Below are 6,807 nucleotides of genomic sequence, written 5' to 3'. Positions count from 1 at the left end.
CTCCCTCTCTCCCTCCCTCTCTCCCTCCCTCTCTCTCTCTCTCTCTCTCTCTCTCTCTCTCTCTCTCTCTCTCTCTCTTTCCTCTGCTGTGGAGGGCAGAGGGGACTGAACTCAGGTCCTCTGCAAGAACAGCATGTGTTCTTAACTGCCGAGCCTTCTCTTCAGCTCCAACGTCGTGTATACAGTTCAGAGTACTAACCACTGAGGCACTGTCCGATAAAACATCTTGGACATAAAACAGGAGTCCTACAACACTACAGATGAAGTTCCGGGGTTATTCTAGAAAAGAATGTCTATTGGGACAGCCTTGGGCAAACCATTTCAGGAAGGAGAGACTGCAGGAGAGATAAGTGGTTTATGGCTGCAACAATTTCCTCATTCCTTAGCCCATCATCCCATCCATAAGGAAATGTAGCAACTGTTCTTCGTGGCAGACCCCTCAATGTCCTGAGGGAGAGAGGCTGCCCTTCACTGTATGCATAAATAAACAGTCCTGGCTGTTGAAGGTCAGAACCCTGTCTCTTTTTCTGCCTTCTGTCTCTTTACACTGCCTCAGAGATCTAACAGTCCAGTGAACTTTTACATATGGGCAGGTATCCTGGTTTGGTTTATGTCAACTTAACACAAGCTAACGTCATCAACAAGGAAATGCCTCTGTAAGACTAGGCTGTAGGCAAGCCTTTGAGGCATTTTCTTAACTAGTGATAGATGTGGGAGGTGGTGGGACCATCCCTGGGTTAGTAGTTTGGGGTTCTTTAAAATAGCATGCTGAGCAAAACATGAGGAGCAAGCTAGTAAGCAGCACCCCTCCATGGCTTCTATATCAGCTCCTACGTCCAGAATCCTGCCCTGTGTGAGATCCTGACTTGGTGATATGGAAGTGTAAGCAGATACACCCTTTCCTTTTCAAGATGCTTTCATCATGGTGTTTTGTGACAGTAAAAATGGCCCAAACTAAGATAGCAGGAGTATTACCTGCAACTCAAGGGCTAGTGCTCGCCAGCTGTCCGGGCTTCTGTGGGAGGCATCTGTGGAAGCTGACAAGGCCAGTCCTGGCTGGAGGAAACAGGAAATGAGGGGAGTGAATCTTTGAAGTTGTAACCCAAGCCTGGTTCTGCTCTACTCTCTGCTTCCTCTTCCTCCAAAGTACAAGAGAAAAACCACTCTGTAAGCTCCTGCCACCTGATGGAGAGTTCTTGAACTGTGAGCCGAAATAAATTGCTGTTTGCCTGAGTTGTTTCTGTCAGGTATTTAGCTACAACAGTGAGAAAGTAAACAATTAAGGAAGGCTTTCTGACTAAAGACAACAAACCCACCCTTCCTCTCAGAGGTAACTAATGGTCCTTCTTCTGTCCCTCTCAATTAGCTTTGCCCATCTTGACCTTTACACAAATGGAATTGTACATTGTCTCTTTTCTTGCTCTCTCTCCCCATCCTCCTCCCTCCCCCTCCCTTCCTCCGCTCCTCCCCCTTCTCTTTCTTCAGACTCTTCCATATCCCAGACTGGTCTCCGATGCATTAAGTAGCCAAGGATGACCTTGAACTTCTAAAGGGCTTTGTGTTTGTGGAGTAATACCCATTGTGTGAATAAAGACAGTTTGCTTATCTATATTCTTATTGGTGGACTATAGACCTGGGCCTCTTCTGAATAAAGCTACTGTGAACTCTCTCCTGCTCTCACATGGTGGACACACACACACACACACACACACACACACACACACTCATTTCTTTCAGGTGAATCTTAAGTGTAATTGTTTGGCCAAAGGGCAGGGGTGGGAGGTTCATAATGTGGAGACTTGGAGAGGTAGAGTTTCCTTTCCAATGTTTCTGGTGAGGGTGGGTCTCCAGGGAGATTCTTGAGGGTGTGGAGAGTGGAAAGGAAGCAGCTGTCATGTTGTAGCTCAAATACGTTGTGCCTAATCTCTGGCAGGGCCTGACTGGCATGAGTCCAGAGCTGGCTCCCCTTTGTTTAGCTTTTGCTCTGGAGTCAGGAGGGTCTGATGTGACTTCCACTGAAGGCCCTTGGCTTCAAGAAGATACAACCCATGTGATGCAGCAAGAACTGACTGGGGTCTAAGGCTTCAGTCCATCTTCTTGGGGTTCCATTTCATGCTTATGAGGTCTAGCTTGTCCTGTATACCTCCCTTACTTTATGTCTAATCATGGCTGACTTGAGGAAGCTCTAGTATGAGAGTATGAGGTAATCCATATCAGATGGCTTAGTCATTGTACATAATTAAGATCAAATCCCCATAACATCCAGGACAGACAGACAAACAGACAGACAGACACACACACACACACACACACACACACACACACACACACACACACAGAGTGTCTATTCTTGGTTGTCAACTTGACTACCTCTGGAATTAACTAAAAACCTCAAGCCACTAGGCACATTTGTAAGGAATTTTTAGTGTTTTGGATCACTTGAGGTCTGAAGACCCACCTTAAACTTGGGCTACACCCTCTCATGGTAGCCTATATAAAGGACAAGGGAGAAAGAAGCATTTGTTTTCTGCCTTCTTGTCCTTGCTCGCAGTGGGAAGCTCATTCCTTCACTGGCATTGGAGCCTGCATCTTCATTGCAATATACACCAAAGACCAGCTAAGACATCCAGACCTGTGGACTGAACTACTGTATTCTTGGACCTCTGGTGGGTAGACAGCCATTGTTGGACTAGCTGGAATACAGCCTGTAATAATAAACCTCCTTTCTAATAAACTCATTCTAATAAACCTCCTTTATGTAGAGCTAGATTCATTCTTAACCGTTATTATCAGTTCTTTTCCTCTGGAAAGCACACACATACATACAAACACACACACACACACACATAAACTTGCACGCACACACAGTCATATACACATGCACATACACTCATGTACACACATACTCATACACAAATGCACACACAGGGACACATATACACACTCAAACACGAACACTCATACACTTTTGTGCACACACATCTGTAAACACATACACACACATGCTTGTACACATACTTGTACACACAGAAACATACTTGTGTACACACACACACACAGAGTGGTTCTTGTCCTCTGGTTGAACCTTGATGATTCAGTGGGTGTCTATTTAACGCCACTGGAAACTGCCAGACACTTCCCAAGCAACTGCTCCTACACACCCCTCTGGTTGCTGCAGCCTCGCCTTACCCTGTTGTTTCATTCTTTTGGATTTTTACCCATTCTGCTAGGTGGGTGGGCATTTTTACCAAAAAAAAAAAAAAAGAGCTTTCTTTCAGCTTCTTACAAAACTCAGGAATAAGAAACTGACTCTTGAGCTACAAATCTTAAAAACGCATTGCTGTCTTCTGCAGTGAAATGGGGCCAGAGGCCACCATACCAAATGAGATAAGCCAGGCACAGGAAAACAACAAGGACAGGATGTTCTGTCTCATAGATGGGAAAAGAAAGTCATTCTGAAAACTAGACATGTGGCTCCCAGAGACTGGAACCACTGCTGCAGGGATGGGAGGAGGGTGGAGGTGGTTGAGAGGACGTGACCCCTGCATGCTGTGTACATGTATGCTGTGTACATGTATGACCCCTGCATGCTATGTACATGTATGAAAACTCAGTCTCATCCGTATGTACAATTAGTATGTGTTGTTAAAAAAAAAAGTAAGAGCTTGTCTGAGGTAAGACTTTGGTAGCTGAAGGAAGCCATGCGATACGGAATTATACCTTCACCCCTCATTGGCTGCATGATCTTGGTTGACTATCTCTCCGGGCTTCAGCTTTTTCATCTATGAAATGAATTATTCATCATCGCTAACAAGTATCGATTGCTTCCCAGATGCCAGACACAGCTCTAAGCACCCTACGTGTACTCAGTCATTGAATTCTCTTGATTCACACTGGGGTGGGTGCTACCATGACTCTCAACTTAGGTAATGCACCCTGGGCATATACACTACAGTCCCACGGTTCAAACATGGACGGTTTGGCTTCCAGCACCATGTTATTTATCTTCAAGTCTCCACCATAAGAAACTGTGGGGTTAGGATGATAATGTGGATGCACAGGCTCCTGACAAAGTAGCAGGACTAATACGGAGGGCAGTTATTTCCTCCTCCTCCTCCTCCTCCTCCTCCTCCTCTTCTTCTTACTCCTTCTCCTCCTCCTCCATCCTCCCTCTCCTCTTCTTTTGTAGATTGCAATTGGAACTGGCCATTAGTTTTGTCAAACTGCAGAAATGAACCCAAACAAGCAAGCACTTAAGAAATCCAGCTTGAATCACAACGACATCCAAAAGGTTGGTGCTCCCAAGGATCCAGAAAAATCCAAAGCTATCCAGAGATGACACCCAGGACACTCATAGATATTTTGGTCCTTGGCAGGCAGGAGGCTATGGAGGCGTGTCAGGCTTCACCTACGTGTCAATCCATCAACTTCCTTTACTGACTTTGTACTGAATAAAGAACCTCCTGGTATTGATTTTCTTTCCCAAAAGTCTGTCCTTCCTGAAAGAAATTGTGCTGACCAGCCAGCCTCAGAATTCCCAGCTGCTGGGGGCTTTCATTTCTCACTATAAATTAATACATTGCATTTAGGGTGCACTAATCAGTCTCTTGTGAGTTTTAGAGTAAGCTATCTCCTTTATAACTAATCATAGCAACTCATCATCCAGGGGAGGGAGTGGAAAAGAAATACCTTCAGTTCAGTAAGAGGGATGTTCACAGAATGTTATGAAAAGGTGTGTAGACAGAGGGTGGGGACAGGGACATGAGGGATGGCTTCCTGTGGGGGCAGGAACTGGCAAAGGAGGACTTCTGCATGACACTTGAGCACTGTCCCCGAGACCTGCCTTAGTTAGAGGTGTATCTCTTCTAACTCACTGGCTGAGTGACTTAGCCAGGTTTCTGCACTTCTCTGGTCTTCATCTTTAAAGTTCTTATAATGATAGTGTCCAATATGTGGTGATGTGGGCATCAGATAATTCCAGATATCTTGAAGTATCCTGGAGAACTGATTTCTGGACTTGTTCCACCTAGGATCTCCAAATCCACAGATGCCCAAGACCTTCTTTCTATTCAATTTCATTGTGTGTATGTGTGTCTGTGTATGAAATACTCAAAAATAAAAAAAAAAAGAAATGACTAGTAAATAAAAATATAGAACAATATTTATATGTTAGCCTAAGCACATTTTCTCTTATACTTGAAATCATTCAATTATTCATGATAGGTGTGTGTGTGTGTGTGTGTGGTGCATGCATGTGATGTAAGTGGTAGGTGTTTGTGGGTGTGGAAATGTAGCAGCCAGTGGAGGGTGTTGGGGTCTCTTCCTCTGACACACTTTATCTCACTGTCTTGAGACTGTGTCTCTCACTGAACTGGTAACTTGATCTTTTGACAAGGCTACCTTGCCAGTGAGCTCCCAGGATCCACTTGACTCTGCCCCACCAATGCTAGGTTACCCGCATGTGACTCTGTACTGGAAATTTGAATCTAGGTTCTTATGATTGAATAGTAAACATTCTTACCCACTGCTCCACCTCCCCAGCTCCTATGCAAGGCACTGGATACAATGTAAATGTTATGCAAACAGTCATTAACAGTAGCTGGGTACCATAGTACACACTTGTAATCCCAGCACTCTGGAGCCAGAGGCAGAAAGATCAGCCCATAATCAGCTTTGCAGTGATTTCAGGGACAGCCTGGACTGCATGAGATTCTGACTTAAGACAAAACAAAACATGTAGCCATGAATTATTTGGGGACACAATGACAAAGAAAACAATTCCTACATATTTAGTATAGATGCACTCTCTCATCCCCTATACTCAGAATATTTGACCTGCAGTTGGTTGGATCTTTGGTTGCTGAATCTTCAGATAAGGTGGACAGTGTCATACAAAGCTCTTAGCTTGAGGCCTGGCTCACAGAGGACACTTAGTAAATGGATGTCATTACTGTTGCCATTATGAATGCCTTGAAGGGCATTTCCACAGAGGGCATCTCTGGAAGGAGTTCATTTGGCACTGGGTACATCCACAGGCTCTAAAGTCTCCTCTGTGATTGGTGACCCTTAGGTTTCAGATGTGCGGGGCAGAATGTTCTTTGTAGTAGAGGGATCCTGCCTTGAGAGCAATCACAGCCCATTGCCCATTCTGTGGTTTAGCAGCTGAGAAGCGCTCTTTGCAATTTGCAAGAGCTCATCAGTTCGTGGTTTCTGAGTAACTGTTGGGTCATTTCAGCTTCCAAACAGATCTGGCTGTTCTCTGGGCCGGAAGGGCAGTGCTTGGAGCCAACTGAATCTTACCAGAGATCCTTGTTCAGGATGAGCCTTTTCACAGAAGAGTAGCATTTCAGCAACTAGGGCAGAAGATGCTCGGTTTTTGTTTCTAGGGAAAGAAGCCAAGGCCCCCCAGGGAGGACACTCAGTAAGGTCCAGCTGTAGAACGGAGCAGCTCCTGGTTCCCCTGCTTTCTTGTCCCATGCTTGTCCACAGATTCTTGTGGTTCCTCCCTTGATTTTGCCACAAGCTTACTTCTAGATTGGGACAAGACAGGGGGAGAGGTAGAGAAGGATGGACGGGTATGCTTAGAGGGTATTTGAAGTTCTACCCTCCAAGTAGCCCCAGAAAAGGTAGAAATTTAAGCAAGAGTATCCAGGCTTGGAGGGACAGAAATAAAGGGAGATCACAGGCTTAAGACAAAGGAGTCCCAAGAACAGAAAACAAAGAATATCCTATTTCAATTAGATGAAGCAGGTTTGGAGAGCCAATAGAAATACTAGACATTAGGACCTAAGAGAGCTTTGATCTCTA

The sequence above is a fragment of the Grammomys surdaster genome, unplaced genomic scaffold, assembly GCF_004785775.1.
Source record: "Grammomys surdaster isolate TR1022 unplaced genomic scaffold, NIH_TR_1.0 136, whole genome shotgun sequence".
Classification (NCBI taxonomy): Eukaryota; Metazoa; Chordata; class Mammalia; order Rodentia; family Muridae; genus Grammomys; species Grammomys surdaster.
The sequence above is the reverse complement of the archived record's forward strand: the minus strand, read 5'-3'. Positions refer to the sequence as shown.